At 41.3% G+C, this 18,853-nt stretch overlaps 1 long non-coding RNA gene across 2 annotated transcripts; it reads right to left on the bottom strand.

Annotated features, from left to right (window-relative positions):
• Positions 1–703: 703 nt before the first annotated feature.
• Positions 704–17,662, bottom strand: LOC113598520 (uncharacterized). Of its 2 annotated transcripts, none has more exons than XR_003419145.2 (3): positions 17,614–17,662; positions 5,439–5,679; positions 704–1,837 (listed from the first exon to the last, which is right to left on the bottom strand). It is a non-coding gene; the product is annotated as an uncharacterized LOC113598520 (long non-coding RNA). The 2 variants fall into 2 exon arrangements; XR_008298172.1 differs by lacking the exon at positions 17,614–17,662 and adding an exon at positions 8,975–9,963.
• Between the last annotated feature and the right edge of the window lie 1,191 nt (positions 17,663–18,853).

Below are 18,853 nucleotides of genomic sequence, written 5' to 3'. Positions count from 1 at the left end.
TTTTGTGGATGTATATTCTTTTTCCCCAGGAAGGGATTTTCTCATCTGCCTTTATAGGTTTTCCGAAGCCACTGTCATACTTCAGGTTTTTTTTGCAAAAAATACATATCTGAAGTCCCCTTCATGAGTAAGTAAGCCATTCCCTGCCATGAAAGGGGGCACCAGAGGTGCTTGAGTAGCTCAGTCCATTGAGTGCCTGACTCTTGTTTTTGGCTCAGGTCATGATCTCACAGTTCGTGGGTTCGAGCCCTGCATTGGGCTCCATGCTGACATCGAGGATCCTCCTTGGGATTCTCTCTCTCTCTCTCTCTCTCTCTCATTCTCTGCCCCTCCCCCACTTGCTCTCTCTCAAAATAAATACATAAACAAAAAAATATCTATAGGTTCTAGGGATTAAGACATAGAAACATATCTTGGGGTCCACCATTCAACCTCTTACAGTGATCATGTTACAAAACTTGATGACACAGCAAAGAATACGTTTATTGTTCTAGCACAAAATCTTGTGAGGAAAGAATTTCAAAAGCAACATTTGAAGAGTTCATCCTTGTTGTTAGTTGATGATTGGTACTCATACCTAAGTTTACTAAATATAGGATAAAATACATCAGTGACTCTAAGAATGTGGTGATAGGACTCTGATTTATTCTGCTGATAACAGAAGTGTGAAAAAAAGGCATATGCATAAGAAATACTACCGGTATTGCTTTCCAGAGTATCCTCCTGCCCCCTCCCCCAATGGCAATACTCCTTGTTTCATCTGGTGATTCATTCAAAACATCTGTTGAACCCCAACTATATACTAGACACTATTCTAGGTCCTGAATACAGGTGAGCAAGAGAGCAAGATCTCTACCCTCATGGACTTATAGTCTATAGTCTAATAACCAGTAATTAGACTATGATAACCAGTAACCATTGTTTTTCCTAGTACAGCATAAATAATAAACAAATCAGGGAGTCCACCCTCCCATCATCTGCTCTAAATCCCCTTACAAAATTCTCTTAGTCTTGCCCATGTTCAACGGTCTATGGTGGCAAAGTTTACATAATGAATCGGCTGAGTCATGTTTAGAGGACTTCAAAACCTAGCTTACCTCTCCGCAGCCAAATTTCTAACTAGTTCTTTAAGCCATGACAAATAAATTGGTTGAACGGAAATAATAAAGGCAGATCAAAGCTATTTATTAATTATCCAAAGGAAATTCAGGAAATAAAAGTAGAAGGCAAAGCTCTTGTCCCTGCAGAAAGAAATAATTTAAATCACAAAGAAAACATGCAGGAGGAACACATGAATGAGCATCAATTTAGAATTCTAGGACTATATGCCATTCTGTTCTAGGCATGAAGGATAAAGCAACGAAGTAGGTAATGTCCCTGCCCTGGTGGGTCTTCCATTTCAGTGGGAGACAAGAGCAAGAAATAAATGATCAAATAATTATGTAATACGATGTCAGAGGTTAAGATGAAAAATTAAGTAAGGTCAAGAAACACTATTGGTTGGGGGATGCTATTTTATAAAAATAAATCTGAAAAGGATACGCGGTGTACAAAGCACGAAGCATGAAAAAATATCTGGGAGAAGACAGTCTCAAGGGGAGACGCAGACCATAAACCATGGAGACGCAGACCAAAAACATTTCAAGAACCAGAACAAAGACACTGAGGACAGAGGGGAATGCGTGGAGAGCCAAAGCCAGATTTTGTAGAGTTTTTTAGGTCATGGTAGGGATTCCATCTGAAGACCTCTGTCCACCAGGAGCTGCATCATCTAGGTGTCGGGTCCTCTTGTATTCCTTTGCCAATTCTTTCAAAAGGTATTGTTTCGATCTTCAATCTGAGAGCAGGAGAACAGATGTTAAAAACATAGGTCATAGTCTACCATTAATGGAGTCAATTATAGGAGCGCCACTGGAGAGTTTGATTTTGAGGTATGGATTATTATCCTCTCCCACTTTCTTATCTCCAAATGCCTGCACTGGTAGTTCATGGAACAGAGAGAGACATCAGCCTTGATGAGCTGTACTTCTGTTCAGAGGGTTCCTACTTCTCAGGTCCTCATTAGTTTTTAGGTACGTTCTAAAAACTATTTGCGGATAATTTGATTAGTCAGATTCATTAGTCAGATTAATCTTCAGACAACAATCACTTGATGTATGACATTTCTATTTGAAAGATAATAAAATTAAGTTTCAGGGAGGGCTGGTTACCATTCCAGTGTCACCCAACAGGACTGTGGAAGAGGTCTCAATACAGAGAGCTCTGCTTCCCACACCAGGAGCTCTAGATGGTTTCAAAGTATGAGCAGCATGAGTGGTTGGATCCAAGTACACACCACTCAGGGAGAGGCTGACAGTTGTAATTACTTTAGGAAATGACAATAAAATACTACCAGCTGGAAAATGCACTTAAAAGATTTGAGAAAAACACCTTAGGGGAATTTTTTTTTCTGTAAGTGATTTTGTACCTTATCGGACCCCATAGACCCCTTTTATAATAAATATTTCATAATGTCCCTTTTGCTACTCCGAAATAAAATTTACAGATGATATAACCTCCTGGTGGTTTGTAAAATGGAGATAAGTTCTAGCCCCAGATAATGATAAACAGGTTTTTCACCTACATCAATGTCCTAGGGGACATATGCAAGTTGGGTAGGATTTTGCAAAGTTGTATATAGAACATGGGTCAGCCCTTTTTCATTCAAGAGTTTCCCACACAGGGCAAAGTGATGAGTGTCACAAACCCTCGCCCACTGTACCAGTAGTGTCCCCAATCGTCCTAATTCCCAATTTCCTAAACTCCCCCCTATGTGACATTACATTCCACGTCAAAGTTCTTTCCCTTTGATAATTAGTCTATTTGCCCTATATGAGAAAGCTGGAACATTTACGGTTAACCATTTGTAAGGGGTTAATGGTGGCTCCCAAAAAGGTACGTGAATGTTCTACCTTCTGGAACCTGTGAATGTGAGCTTATTTGGAAAAAGGATCTTGACAGATGTAATTAAAGAATTTGAGCCGAGACCATTCTGGATCATAAAAGTGGGGCCCTAAACCCAATGACGAATGCCTTTATAGGAGAAGAGAAGACACAAATAAGAAGAGAAAGCCATGTAACAACAGGCAGAGATTGGAGTTCTGCTCCCAATAAGCCAAGGAATGAGAAGAGCCATCAGAAGTTTCAACCTTAGAGCTTTGAGAGGAAACAAAGCCTTGCTGACACCTTGTTGGACTTCTGGTCTCCAGCACCATGAAGGCCCACAAAGAGCCCTGAGCTCTCAGCAGTCTTTGAGACTAGCCTTCTGCTGAAAAGAGCTACCTTGGGGCGCCTGGGTGGCTCAGTCAGTTAAGTGTCCGACTCTCGATTTCAGCTCAGGTCATGAGCCCCACGTTGGCTCAATACTATGAGCAATAGTACTGTGCTGAGCACGGAGCCTGCTTAGGAGTCTCTGTCTCCCTCCTTCCTTCCCTCTCTCTCGTTCTTTCTAAAAAATAAAATAAAATAAAATTTGAAAAGAGCTGCCATAACCCAGCTCGTGTCCCTTCTACACCAGAGCACAGATTGGCATAGGAGACAGAGTCTGGCTCCCTTGCTCCAGCTTGGGACCACTGGGAAGAGCTATCTCAGTTGCAGAGCCCCCTGTGAAGTTGGCTCAGGCCTTTCTTGAATCTGAATCACATCTGCTAACTTCTCCCTCTGCTTAATCCTACTTTCTTCCTTTCCCTGTACAACCGATCCCAAAAGAACTCCCTAATTTAAACACACACACACACACACACACACACACACACACACACACTATGCAGTGTCTTCCTCAGATCTGCATTTCAGAGAATGTAAGCTGCAACACAGACTCGCAGGTCTCTTCATACACAAAGATTAGTGGGTAGAACCACAATTGAAAGAATATTGAATGAACTGATTTCTTGGGTTCTTTTTTTTTTCTTTTTTCTTTTTTTTTTTTTTGCTGTAAAAGTAATGGATTTTTGACTGAAATCCCCCTACTGCCACTAATGAAACAATCAAAATGCTGAGCAAATAAACTTAGGTTTGCCGGACACACATTTACAATATATTTGACACTGTAGTGCTTTTCAGTCAAAGGTTGTACCATCCTTATGAGGAGCTTTGGGAATTAGTAACAGCATTTTTTTATATAATTTTTTTTTAATTATTTTGAAAGAGAGACTGAGAGCGTGGGCTGGGGAGGGGCAGAGAGAGAGGGAGAGAGAGAATCTCAAGCAGGCCCTATGCTGTTAGTGCAGAGCCCAGTGTGGGTTCCCAGTCCATGAACTGTGAGATTCTGACTTGAGCCAAAACCGAGAGTTGGACACTTACCTGACTGAGCCACCCAGGCACCCCTGTAACAGCATTTTTGTGGTCACCATGACTAATAGTAATTAGTATTTGGTGTTGAGGTTCAGAGATGTTGCACATCCAGGACTAATCAAAAGAGTCCAAAAAGTGGAGGGATCTTCTTTGCTGAAGAGAACATAACGAGATATAAGATACAGTCTTCTCTATCTGCCCTTATGGAGTTTATTTTTTAATCCTGGAAAAAGGAAAAGTGTACCAACAGGATATATATTATGTGATGATTAATTTTATGGTCAATTTGATTGGATCACAGGGAGGCCGGGAGTATTTGGCTAAACATCATTTCTGGGTATGTCTGTGAGGGTATTTCCAGATCAAATCAGTATCCGAATCAGTGGACTCAGTAAGTGGGCCCCTTCCTCAACGTGGGAGGGCATCGCCCAATCTGCTGAGAACCTGGATAGAACAAAAAGGTCAAGGAAGGAAGAATCTGGAAGAATCTGGCTTCTCCCACCCCATTGCTTGAGCTGCCATATTAATCTCGTTCTGCCATTGGTACCCCGTGGTACTCAGACCGAATGTCACCACTGGCTTTCCTGGGTCTCTCGTTTGCAGATTGTGGATTGTGGGACTTCGCAGCCAATTTCCTTACGATAAATCTCTTCCTATATATACCTGGTTGGTTCTGTCCTTAGCAAATCCTCACTAATTTATATTAATAACCAAATGGTTTGCATAGATGGTAAATACAAAAATGATTTAGAGGTTGAAAATATTATTACAATGGATTGGGGTGTGCAGGAAGAGCTACAAGATTTTAGAAATTGGCAAAAAAAAAAAAACCCTGAATTTTTAGGGATCTAACTCATTGAGAACTTTGTGTCTCAAAATTCGGGTCTCATAATTTTGTGACAAGTTATATATGACTCTGCTAGTAATTGAGGAAGCCTAGATTTAAGCTCAGGGCTGTCTGATTCCAAAGCCTATTCATGCCCTCTCTGCTCTGCTGCTTTTATTTATGATATCTCAGTCTTTAAAACTCCCACATTCGCTTAACAGTAAACCTGTCCCCTCTCCAAATTGAAAAGTAATTGTTCTTCAGAGGAGGCATAACTCACTTCTGTTGGTCACTACAGAGGATGCTAGAGGCCAGCTCTCCCTAGAATGCACTGGCAGGAAGTGTCCAGCATCCAGTGTGGATGCCCCCGGATCCTGCCCCCATGATCTCGGCAGATATCTTCTGTGCCCATAGATATCATGGTGCTGGAGAAATGGCCACGTGGGCCTGTTCTTCCTCACAGCTGGAAATCAAAGTCACCGTGGTGATTCCAGACGCCAGCTTCCCGCACTGCTATCCACCTGAATTGAAGAAAAAGAAGTTGCCGGAATAACAGGAAGAGCAAAGATGTCCGAGAGTGGGAGTATAACATACCATTAGGCCATATTTTTAGGTTGTTAACTTAATGCCAGAAAGGCTATTTCCTCTTGAGCTGTGTTGCCTACTGAAGGTCTCCAGACACCAGGGAAACAGTCATGGGTTTGGTTAAGCTCCTGGAGAAACAGGAATCCTTTGCCATGGACGTGGTCTGCTTGAGTTGGAAATTTTGGCGTAAATAAAATAAAAACAGAACTACATATAAAAATAGCTAACTCCACCAAGTATTACTAAACTATACTAAGTCTGTCAACAAAGGATTAAGAATAGAAACAAATATTTTGTCTTTTCTTCACTCACTCTTACTAAATTCTTATGGCTCTAAATCATTTTGCATTGGTCCACTCTCCTCCTTATGTTCCAAGAAACAGTTAACCCGTTGTTCTCACTCATTGGACGCGATTCTCAGAATTTTCCCAGTGGAATCACTGAGTGGAATCACTGAAGTCTGTGGAATTTGGGGGAGTAAAGACCCAAATTCTCCAGAGCCTTCACAACGAGCCAGCCCTCGGTCTCTCTCTCCCTTACTGGAAGTAGATTGGCCGGGATAAAGACATTGCCATTTCTCCTGTGCCTGTCTCTTGGCCCTTTCTTAGTTTTCCTTACAAGACAGACGCTAGAAAGCTTCTGGTGCTCTCCAACACAGAGGCACAGAAGATATTAGGTTATCTTCCCTTTTCACAGGTTTCCAGACAGCGTGTCACTTTGGAAAGAATCAAGTGACTTCTCTTGTCTTCGCCTTCTAGATGCCATTAAGAGTTTGCTTAAACAAAGTCATGTAAACACCGCATTTTTCTCCGCTGACAAGATTAAGCCTGGCAACGTGTTTTCACATATTAACAGCTACCGTTACTTTTTGAGGCAGCTTGACCCTAGGAACAAATTCGAGCAAACACCAGGACAAGATTGTTGAAGTAAAGTTTAACAAAGTGTCTTTTTTTTTTTTTTTTAACAGATGTCTGGGGTTTCGCATCCTTTGCTATCTGTTAACTGACTTGGATGTAAGTAAATAAATTACATCAACAAATAATAAAAAGAAAAAAAAAGGAGTAAACATATTCGGGAAAAAAAAATACAAAACAAATCCTAAATCTACATCCCTATGCAAGGACTACCTAATCATTCTGCAGATTCCCTGAGTTAATTCTCTCCACGAGCATCCACCCATATGTGTTGCCAGGTTACAGAATGTCTGGTCCTTTGGAAGTTCCACACAAATGTCATTCACACCCGAGCATTTTGTGCCTCAGGAACTACAGGCAAGGCCGCATCATGAACGGGCCGGCTTCTTCGTGCATAGGCCATTCCTTAATACCCCCACCACCGTTTTCCCTGCTTCTCTGCCTTGGAGTGATGGGCACACTCTCCCCCTGTTATCAGCAGAATAGTTCTTTATTCGGATCCTGGAGGCTCATCTCCTTTCCGGGCGTGGCTTTAAATAAGCATCTTCCCAGCCATGGCGCATCTCAGTCGATAAGGAAACCTGTACCTGCTATTATAAAAGTAAAGATCCTCCAACTCACTGTAAAAAGTCGAGAGGGTTCCGTGATGGGAGTGTCTGGGTATCCCTTTGTGAAGTTGAGCCACGTGATTCCGTTGAATAAAACTGGATTACCCAGGGGCACCCGGGTGGTTCAGTCAGTTAAGAGTCTGACTCGTGATATGGGCTCAAGTCCTGATCACACAGTGTGTGAGACAGAGCCCCGTGTCAGGCTCTGGGCTGACAGTGCGGAGCCTGCTTGGGATTCTCTCACTCCCTCTCTCTCTCTCTGCCCCTCCCCCACTTGAGCTCACTCTCTCTCAAAATAAATAAATAAAGATTAATTTTTTTTTTTAAAAGACTGGATTATACAAATGGAAGGTGTGTCCTCTTTGGGGCTGTAAAACATTTCTTCCACCAGTCTGTCACAGCATCTGTAACTCCCAACTTTGTTTATATATATATTATTATATATGTTAGTATATATTATACTATGTATAACAGTATGTATTATACTATGTATAATATATAATATATATGTTATATATAGTTATATATAGTTATATATAGTTATATATATGTTATATATACATATATACATATATGTTATATGTTATATATGTGTGTTATATATATACATGTTATATATAGTTATATATATGTTATATATGTTATATATAACATATACATATATGTTATATACAGTTATATATGTTATATATACATATATACATATATGTTATATATGTTATATATGTGTGTTATATATATAGTTATATATGTTATATATCGTTATATATATGTTATATATGTGTTATATATACATATATACATATATGTTATATATAGTTATACGTTATATATACATATATACATATATGTTATGTATGTTATATATGTGTTATATATATAGTTATATACGTTATATATGTTATATATATAGTATATATATTACATATATATACTATGTATAATATATAGTATATATAGTATATATATACTATGTATAATATATAGTGCATATATATGTTAATATATATATTAGTACATATTTTACATATGTTAATATATTATATATGTTAATATATATTAAAATACACACACACACATACAATGGCACCTGGATGGCTCAGTCATTTGAGCGTCCAACTCTTTATTTCGGCTCAGGCCATGATCCCAAGGTTGTGGGATCAAGCCCCATGGTGGACTTCTCACTGAACTTGACGGCTGCTTAAGATTTTCTCTCTCTCTCCCTCTGCCTCTCCCCCCTGATTCATGCTCTCTCTCTCAAATAAAAAATAAATAAAATTAAAAATATATAATGTGGAAATACATATAATAAATATATAAATATATAAAATAAATATGTATTATGTACAAATATGTCTTTTTAATATATTTATTTTATATATATTTGTGTGTCCATCTATTACATATGTATATTATACATATGTATTTAAATACGTTATCGGAAAAGACCAAGCTCTGAAATACTGGTGTGGGTGATTCTGGCTATCCCTTTGGAAAGAGGGGAGAAGGGCATGAGAAAAGGTACCAGTAGAGACCAGGTCCATGTGGAGGGACTGAAAGAGAGAAGCAGAGAACTCTGTGAAGATTGGACTCTTCACACAAAGGCCAGGCAATGGTGGAGCGTCTCAGTAAGGGATAGCTCTATTGGCCAGGGCTCTTTAGGTCACAAAAGAGGAGAACTAAAAAGGGAAAGGTGTTGGCTCACTTACCTGGGAAGGATACTCGGGCTATTCACATGCCTGAAGAGTGAGCTGCAGAAACCAGGCCTCTGAGAGAATTCCCTAACACCAGGATTCACTCTCTCTTCCATCCACACCCAACACCCACCCTGCTTGTTTCTCCACACAGCCTCCCTCCACCTCACACAGGAAGATGGCTTCCTGGAGCCGTAGCCTCAGATCCACCCACAAAGAAGACTTTTTTCCCACCTCCCTTAGGTGAAGTTCAGATAGGGCCCTGATTGGTCCTGCTTGGGTCACGGGACTGTGGGGGTGAGGGGGTGGGAATCCTCCTCACCAGTGGGGGAGGGGACCCTCACCAAGAACACCAGGAAAAGAGGGAACGAATACCAAACAGGAAGAGTGCTGTAACCTGAAGAAGGAGGATGAGAAGGTATGATAAGACAACAAAACATCCACCAGCTATCACCAACCCCCCCAAGAGTTGAGATTAGGCCTGAGAGCAGGAGGCAGCCAGGAAGAAGGTGTGCTGAAAGAGGGTGGTGCGAGAAGCAATGTTCCAAAATCTTTGAAGAAGCCACACCTCTCCTTGACCAGATGTATGCAGATGTCAGGAAATCTGAAGATATGGCTTAGCGTCTTTGGTGTTGCCCAAGCAGATGCATGCCCGGAGGAGTAGTTAACCGACAAGGTCCTGAAGAGTTGAAACTGGAGTGGAAATTTCACGGTGGGAAACAAATACTGAATAGCAGCTGGAGACTCCGTCTGGAAACCACTATTTTCCAGTCCAGCAGATGGGGAACTTTCACAACTCCCTCTACTCTTGTGCAGCCAGGAACAGCTCTGAGATCAGAGGCAGAGAGAGCATGCCTGACATGATGATGTTGTGCCTCCTTCATTTTATATTCACGTACACGTGTGCATCCCTGAACCAGATGGTCATAAATGAACTGAAGGTATTGGGGCCCCTGGGTGGCTCAGTCGGCTAAGCATCTAACTCTCGGTTTCAGCTCAGGTCATGATCTCACACTTTCATGGGTTTGAGACCCGAGCTGGACTCTGCTCAGGCAGCGTGGAGCCTGCTTGTCCCCCACACGCCTTGTCTCTCTCTCTCAAAATAAATAAATAAACTTAAAAAAGAAAACTGAATTCAAGGTATTGTCCTGCCACTTGCTATGTCTGTTCAGCACTCTGCTTTTGAGATCTACCCAAGATGATGTAAATAGCTCCATCCCATTTCTTTTAATGACTCTCTAGTATTCCATCACACAAATACACCAAAGCTTATTATCCGTTCCCTTATTGATGGTCACTTTGGTTAGTTGCAATTTTTTTTTTTTTTTTTTTTACTGTTTCACTATTTTTACTACTGTAGTTTTAGGGAGGGCTAGAATGGGCATCTCTGAATGTTTTTCTCCTTTTGCAGACAAGTGTACGAGTTCCTCTTGAAGCATATTTAATTGCTGCACCAGCAAATGAACACATTTTGGGAGTTTTACCAGAAACTCCCAAATGGTTTCCAAAATGCTTGTACTTCATGCTCTTATACTTAGTCCCTGAGCACTTGGGAGAAAACTGTAAAACATTTACATTAGACTTTCTAAAGAGACTCTTGTTCAGGTAGCACTCAGTTGCAAACCCCCAGCCTCTTTGAAGGTAGAAAATGAGGCTCAGATTTGCAACAACGGGGATGGAACTAGAGTGTATTATGCTCAGTGAAATTAGTCAGTCAGAGAAAGACAAATATCATATGACTTCACTCATATGTAGAATTTAAGATGCAAAACAGGTGAACATAAGGGAAGGGAAGCAAAAATAATATATAAACAGGGAGGGGGACAATACAAAAGAGACTCTTAAACATAGACAACAAACAAGAAACTCTTAAATACAGAGAACAAACAGAGGGTTGCTGGAGGGGTTGTGGGTGGGGGGATGGGCTAAATGGGTAAGGAAGACACTTGTTGGGATGAGCGCTGGGTATTATATACAGGGGATGAATTACTAGATTCTACTCCTGAAATCATTATTGCGCTATATCCCAACTTGGATGTAAATTTTTAAAAAAGAAAAAAAGAAAAGAAAATGAGGCTTAGGTTAGCCCAAGAAGCTTCTAGGCATGCCATGTGTGGCTGGGAATAGAATGCAGCTATTAAAATTGGATCTTCAAACACTATTGAAAGCATAGAACACGGTAATAATATAATGTTTAGTAAAAAAAATAAATAAAAGCCGCAAAATAGTCTTACATTATATCCCGATTTTGTGAATGCGTATGTATCTGAAAAATGGCAGAAGAACTAATAACAGCGATAACAGTGATAGTAGTGTCTCTTTCTGGGCGAGTTTTTTGTTTTTTGGTTTTTTTCTTCGTAATTCAACCTCCCCTGGGCACATGTGCCCCAGGCGACTCAAAAGTTTTCACCCACTGCCCCCCCCCACCCATGCCTGTCTGCAAATGACCACAAAAGCACTGTGAATAATGACTTGGGGGTTACAAAGAAATTTCAGCAAATAAGCAAATTTGCAAATACAGAATCCATGAATAATGAAGAGGAACTATATATACTTATGCAAATCAGTCACACAAATTATAAATGGTAGCAATATCTAAACAAGACCCTATTATTAAAACCCAATAAGTTGGGGGTATTCATTCAAGCGACAGACGTCAACTGCCCTCAGTCCTGCTGAGACTCCCTCTTGTGGCATTTAGCTGACCATGTCACTTGAAGAGCCCATCCACTTAGCAGGTAGACATTTTGCACCCATGTCTGGAACACCCCAAGCCTCATGGGTCTCCCTTTCTTTTAATGTTTATTTATTTTTTGAGAGAGACAGAGACAGAGCACAAGCAGGGAAGGGGCAGACAGAGAGGGAGACACAGAATCCGAAGCAGGCTCCAGGCTCTGAGCTGTCAGCATAAAGCCCAACGCAGGGCTCGAACTCACGGACTGTGAGATTATGATCTGAGCCGAAACCGAGTTGGGCCCTCAACCGCCTTAGCCACCCAGCTGCCCCTATTTATTCTATTAAAAAAATTCTTGTTTTACATTTATTTATTTTTGATAGGAAGGGGCAGAGCACAAGTGGGGGACGGGCAGAGAGAGAAGGAGACACAGAATCTGAAGCAGGCCCCAGGTCCTATGCGGGGCTCGAACTCACAAACTGCGAGATTATGACCTGAACCAAAGTCGAATGCTTAACCGACTGAGCCACCCAGGCGCCTCTCATGGGTCTCCCTTTAGTCTTTCAACATAAAATACAATCAGGATATTTTGTTTTCAGGAATCTTTTCCTATTTAGAGAAGTCGGGGCTGTATATATTGGTCTTTGCCTTGGTTATTAAAATTCCACTCTATTTTTTGTTGTAAGCAATCTCTGAATTTTCAAGTCTATAAAGGATCCCATGTGTACACTTTTAATTGGTTTAATTTCTCCCTGTATAAGAGAGAATAAATTTTAAGAGAAGCATTTTTAAAATGAGACACTGAAGAAAGGAGTTAGCATACCAAAATGCAACCCACCATTTTGAAAGATTTCAGACCTCATATCTATTTTTTCGGGGCCTCTCGGTGGCTCAGTTGGTGAAGCATCTGACTTCAGCTCAGGTCATGATCTCGAGGTTCATGAGTTTGAGTCCTGCTCGGGCTCTGTGGTGACAGTGAGGAGCCTAAAGCCTGATTCAGATTCTGTGTCTCCCCTGCTCTCTGCCTCTTGTCTGCTCATGCTCTGTCTCTCTCTTTCTCAAAAAGAAATAAACATTAAAAAATTTTTTAAAAAGACCTCATATCTACTATTTTCAGGTATAGCCCTCAAAGATGGATTACCCCAACAACTCTGCCAGGAATATGAACTAAGAAATGTTATTTGGAAAAAAACAGTCATTGTCTCACAGCTGACCTCTGTATGCCTGCCAAACTAATAACCAAACTTCAAACACAAGGGGCATTTGGGTGGCTCAGTAGGTTAAGCAACCGATTTCAGCCCAGGTCACAATTTCACGGTTCATGAGATCAAGCCCAGGTCACAATTTCACGGTTCATGAGATCAAGCCCTGCCTCTGGGTTCTTACTGAGTATGGAGCCTGCTTGATATTCTCTCCCTCCCCCTCTCTGTGCTCTTGCCCCTGCCCTCCCCTTCTGCCCCTCCCCTGCTTGCACTCTCTCTCTCTCAAAACAAAACAAAACAATTTCAAACACTATATTTTCCGATTTTTTTTTTTAGCAGCAGGCAAAAGTTTATTAGAGTATAAACTCAGAAAATAAGAATAGTGTGAAAGCTCTCTTTGCAGAGAGGGGACATTCGAAAGTCTGAAATTTTTTAAGATTATATGCTTGATGAAAATTATCTTTTAAAGTCAGTCTATTCCGATTCTGTGTCTCCCTCTCTCTCTGCCCCTCCCCCGTTCATGCTCTGTCTCTCTCTGTCCCAAAAATAAATAAATGTTGAAAAAATAAATAAATAAATAAAGTCAGTCTAATTTTTAATGATTTTAATCATATCGTAGATGGGTAGCTTTTCTTTTTTCTTTGTTATGACTATTCTCAAGTCCTAAAGCATTCCAAGATAAAATTGCAGGAAAATGCACTGGCTCCAAGAGCTTTGTGGAAAGTCGCCTAGAAACTCATTGATATGGAAAGGATGAATATTGAACGTGGTGAAAGCAATCACTTTGGTGGAGTCCCAGAAGATTCAAATGCATAAACATAAGCCTTGTGATGTTTGGGAACTACAATAGCCAATATAAATAAATCATCTGTAAAACGGTAACATGAAAAAAAATACAAGAAGAGATAGAAAAGTGAAAGAAATTACTTTTACCAATATGTTTCTCAAATAATGGGAGGGAGGATGAGGAAATAAATCAGAGACTGTGGTGTTTTTAAAAAAGGCTTAGTAACAATTGAAGTACATTGTCTTAAATTTCTGAAATTTACAGATCTTTCCACAGAAAGTCAGAGTTTGTACAACCCATGTTGATGATTTGCCTGACATTTGAATTAACACACACACACGTGCATTTTTCAAGCCAGGTCTTTTAAAAATCTCCAGTTAAGAAGACTTAATAAATGGAAAATGGCGTGAATTGTTGACTTACTTTACCCAAGCAATGAAAACCATGCAAATGCTTAACTTTTTGGTGCATATTTCTGGTGTCAGGCCCTCATGTTTAGATTCAATGGCATCAATGCAGTTCTATCTACAAATCTGAAATGCAACCCAGGCAATAGAATTAAAGGAACAGACTGCCTTGGACAGCAACATCAGAAACCGAAACACAGAGGTGCCTGGGTGGCTTAGTCGGTTAAGTGTTCAACTTCAGCTCAGGTCATGATCTCGCAGTTTGTGAGTGTGAGCCCTGCTTTGGGCTCTGTGCTGACAACTCAGAGCCTGGAGCCTGCTCTGGATTCTGTGTCTCCCTCTCTCTTTGCTCCTGCCCCATTCACACACCGTCTGTCTGTCTCTCTCTTCCTCTCTCTCTCTCTCAAAAATAAAAATGTAAAAAAAAAAACAAAACAAAACTTAACAACACATGACAATTTAGTTTTTAAATACATACAATATCCCTGAAGGCAAGTTGACACTATATGTTAACTCGAGAATAAAAAAAGTAAAATAATAAATACATACATACATACATAAAACATCTATGATTTCAAAGTGAGACCATCGCCATAATTTTCAATTTAGGAGAGAAGTAGTAAGTAGGGACCTGAATGTAGGAGAATGAATACCCAAAGAAGCAAAGACCACACTAACTTTGGTTCCAAAGGAGTACAAGTCAAATGAGTACCAAAAATCATAATGTTGAATCGAAGGATCAGAACTAGTTTGTAAAAGATGTAATCCTAAACAATCAGGGCAGAAGAACAAGAAACTGAAGAGTCAGAAGGGTTAGACAATGTCTGGGGTGCTCCACAGTCAAATTGCTCTCCTCTCCCTGTGATTCCTTTAGCTCTGAAAGTTGGTTTGATTAACCCAGTTTCAGTCCAATTACCTTTTTAATTCTTCAAATTTACTCTTGGCTAAGGTACCCAAAAGCTTTAATTTCTTTCTAAAATTACCTCATTTTTTTAAAAAAGTGTCTTTAAAAGCTCAATGCCTCTAAAAGATCTGTGTGAGCAACAAAACATCTTTTTCTTTTGCAAGTCTACTAACAATGAGTCTTGGGAAATAACCATAAGTTTACCGTCAACATGAGCAGCATAAGCAAAACACGAGTGCTTGGCTAAGTGCTCCTAATGATACCAAAGGCCACAGGAGGGCAGGTCAGCACCTACCTTGAAATGATGATCATCCTTTGCATTTGCACAGTATGGTTAATATCTTTAGGGTCTGCTTTTATTGACTGGATGTTAAATTACAATGTATGTTCATTTTAACAAAAAAAGCCTACAGAAGCATGCTATAAAAGGATAGCAAAGTTACTAATCCCTCCTCTCATCACTTCCATTTCCGCCCCCTCAACCAGCACACCCCCTCTCCCACTTCCACACCACTTTGAATGGCAGTCAAGTCAAGGGCTCTTGACCACCCGCAAGTGTCATTTAGTGCAGGGTGGAACTCAGGTATAAGGGCCCCTTCTTCTCTTCTGGGGATAGACAAACTTGGGTTGGGTACAACTAGACACAGCATGGGGCTGTGCTCCAGAAGAAGGACCCCACCTCTCTCTGACCCTTCTTTTTTATGGGGCAAGTACTGAGATGTGCTCACAAATAGGGGGAAATAGCCTTGAGCTTGGGGACCAAAAGGATGAGCGTGGGTACCAGCTCCTTTACAAGATTCTAGGACCATTATCGCTGGCAGCTGGGAGTCTTATGAGAAATTGAGTTGGTGTGCCAATTCACCACCCCATCCCTGGGGGAGGAGAAATCCCTGTCCTGGCCAGCTTATTGCCAGTAACAAAAAGAGACACTCAGGGGTCAAAAATCCAAGCATTCTGTGCAAAGCTTGCTTTGTGTTTATCCGTGTATGCATATTTATATCTTCATATAGATCTAGACATATATGTATGGATCTGTGTGTGTGTGTGTATACATCCTCCCTATATCTATACAGTTTACGTATGCGACACAACACAAATAGAAAGGGTTTGCTTTTTATATTATTGAAACAAAAGAGGAAATAGGATCATACATTATTCGGCAACACGTCTTTTCACTAAATGTATCATGACTTTCCTGATTAAAGCCGAGGAAATCAGGGACCAGAGAGGTAAAATGAGTACTCCGTAACTGGAGATCATTCAATGACCGAGCAGAATTGAAATCCTTGTGCCTCGGTCTGCTACACTGCCTGGCCTGGACTCAGTAGCATGGACCCTGCCCGAGATGGGGTTCGGTAGATGTGAGACCTTTGTGGGTGCGAAGCTGTACAACTTCTGCTCCTCTGCAAAAGCGCGATTTCATTCCAGATCCCGCAGAGCTGAAGCATCTGACAAGACAAGTCCACTCGTTTTGTTTTGCTTAGCCAAAGGAAGACAAGTCCCAGGGAAGGTCCTTAGGGCTAAAAGGGTCAGGTGCCTCAGAGGCCGAAGAAATAAGTGGTACCAAGGAATCGCCTCTAAAAATTCCATCTTCTCTCATCCTTGTCTCAAAGAATGCATACATCTATTTATTATAGTGGAAGATGGCAGCTTTGTTTCAGGAACCTCAGAGACGACAGTCCGAAAAATTTGTCTGTTCTCAGCACAGTACTATTTCTCAGTTTAGGGGAGTGTTTTCTCGGTGTCTCTATCTTGTTATTCTGTGTAATTTAGATTAAAAAAAAATCAGGGGCAATTGTCCGGTGGCACACTGTATTTCTCAGGATTGTTTAAGAACAGAGAATGTGTATGCCCATAAACAACGGTGCCCATGATGAAATGAATAAATGATATTAACATGTACACCAGACCTTCTCAATGAACTGTGACTTATCATATCACAACCCTTGAGAAACAACAGTCTATTAGTAAATTGGTCTACCTGCTCTTCTCACACATCCTTTCAGTACATTCTCAACATAGTAACCAGAGTGATGCTGTTAAAACAGAAGCCGAACCCGCCCACTGAGTCCCAACTATGCTACAGTGGAGGCAATGCTGAGTGCTTTGAAGAAAAATAAAACAGGATAAAGGACTAGAGAGGGAGAGGCACTCCTTCAGATAAAGTAGTCAGAGACGGCCTCACTGAAGAGGCAGCCCTGGGGCAGAGTCTGAACCCAGTGAGGGAGTGAGACACGGATATAATAGGGGCTGAAGGAAAGACAAGATGTGAGTCCGTAGCAGACAAACAGCAATCTCAGTGCCTTACTTATAGAAATGTACTTCTCTGTAAACGGGCACGAGTTATTTTCCTTCCCTACACAGTTACCCACGCCATTGTATCTTCATATCTGCTCCCCAAAACGGTATTAAATGAAAAGTTACCATATAACCGATGCCATGGACTCTCATCTCCCCTGGAGTAAATGCCAAAGTTCTTTCAATGGCCTCAAAGTCCTCCCACTCTGACCTGCCTCCACCCCCCCACCCCCTTGCCCAATTCCCTCTCTGGCCCTCATTCCCCCTACCCTCCCCCTCCTCACTCAACTCCACCTCTCTGGCCTCCTTAGTGTTCTTGGAACATTCCAGCTTCAGGATCTTTGTACTGTGTTGTCATTTGTCTGGGATGCCCTTCACCTACCTGGTTTTTATGACTCGCTCCCTCACCTCTTTCTGGTCTTGACTCGAATGTTGCCTTCTTAGGAATTCTTTCCTGGCTAACCTTTATAAAACCGCAGCCCCACCCCACGCCCCTCCACACACACACACACACACACACACACACACACACACAGGCTCTCTCTCTCTCTCTCTCAACTCCTTATCTCTCTCCCTTTCTCCCCTGCCTTATTTTTCTCCTTATGGCTTCACATTATCCAGCATACTATAGTCTATAATCTTATCTAATTTTCTTATCTCTCCGTGAAGTCAGGGATTTCTCATTCTGAAGGGGGTTTGGTATGTGTTTGGTTTTTTGTTGTTGTTGTTTTGTTTTGTTTTGTTTTGTTTTTTCTCCCTCACTGCTTTATCACCAGCACCTAGGACAGTACGGAGCAACGCGTTAGGCACTCAAGAAATACTGGTTTGTCGAATGAATGAGTGACAACTGTAGTCAACAAAATGATCAGCTTTTTTTTTTTTAATTTTTTTAATGTTTATTTATTTTTGAGAGAGAGAGAGATTGTGAGCGGGGGATGGCCGGAGAGAGAGGGAGACACAGAATCTGATGCAGGCTCCAGGCTCTGAGCTGTCAGCACAGAACCCAATGGGGGGCTTGAACTCACAAACAGTGAGATCAGACCTGAGCTGAAGTCGGATGCTTAACTGACTGAGCCACCCAGGCACCCCTAAAATGATCAGCTTTTTGACGCTAATTAGCATTTTGGTGAGTGACACCAGAGCCATGGACACCTGAAGCCAGTTTTTCCAACCAAAAGCACCCCAGGTGTCATAAGAGTTAACCAGGGTTTAGTTTACAACAGGTCAAATGCACCACGCGTTTCTTAGGGTTTGCCAGGGTCCAGGATGGTTATAAGGTTGGGATATTAAGCCAGCCAAATATTCCAAGGGGAGCCAAAGCATGAATGGACAAAGCCCTTGTACAGGGTAGTTCCAGCTGGAGGGCTGTATCACTCTCTAGGGAGAAAGGCCTCTAGGTGCTCGGAAAAGACTTCGTGGAGAGTGGGCTGGACACTGTTAGGTTGGCTCCCAATAGAGCTGCTCCTCAAGGCTCCCATCCAAGAACCCTCATTGTAGTAGGTTCACGTCTGCCCCTTTTCCTCCTCCTCCTCCTCCGTGCTCTACAACCAGAGTCCTCTCAACTCTGCTCCCCTTCAGGAACTTGTTGCTACCCTCCAATGGAAGGGTCGATAAGACCTATT

The sequence above is a fragment of the Acinonyx jubatus genome, chromosome B2 (genome assembly GCF_027475565.1).
Source record: "Acinonyx jubatus isolate Ajub_Pintada_27869175 chromosome B2, VMU_Ajub_asm_v1.0, whole genome shotgun sequence".
Classification (NCBI taxonomy): domain Eukaryota; kingdom Metazoa; phylum Chordata; class Mammalia; order Carnivora; family Felidae; genus Acinonyx; species Acinonyx jubatus.
Note: the sequence above shows the minus strand (reverse complement) of the source record. Positions and strands in the feature narration are given on the sequence as shown.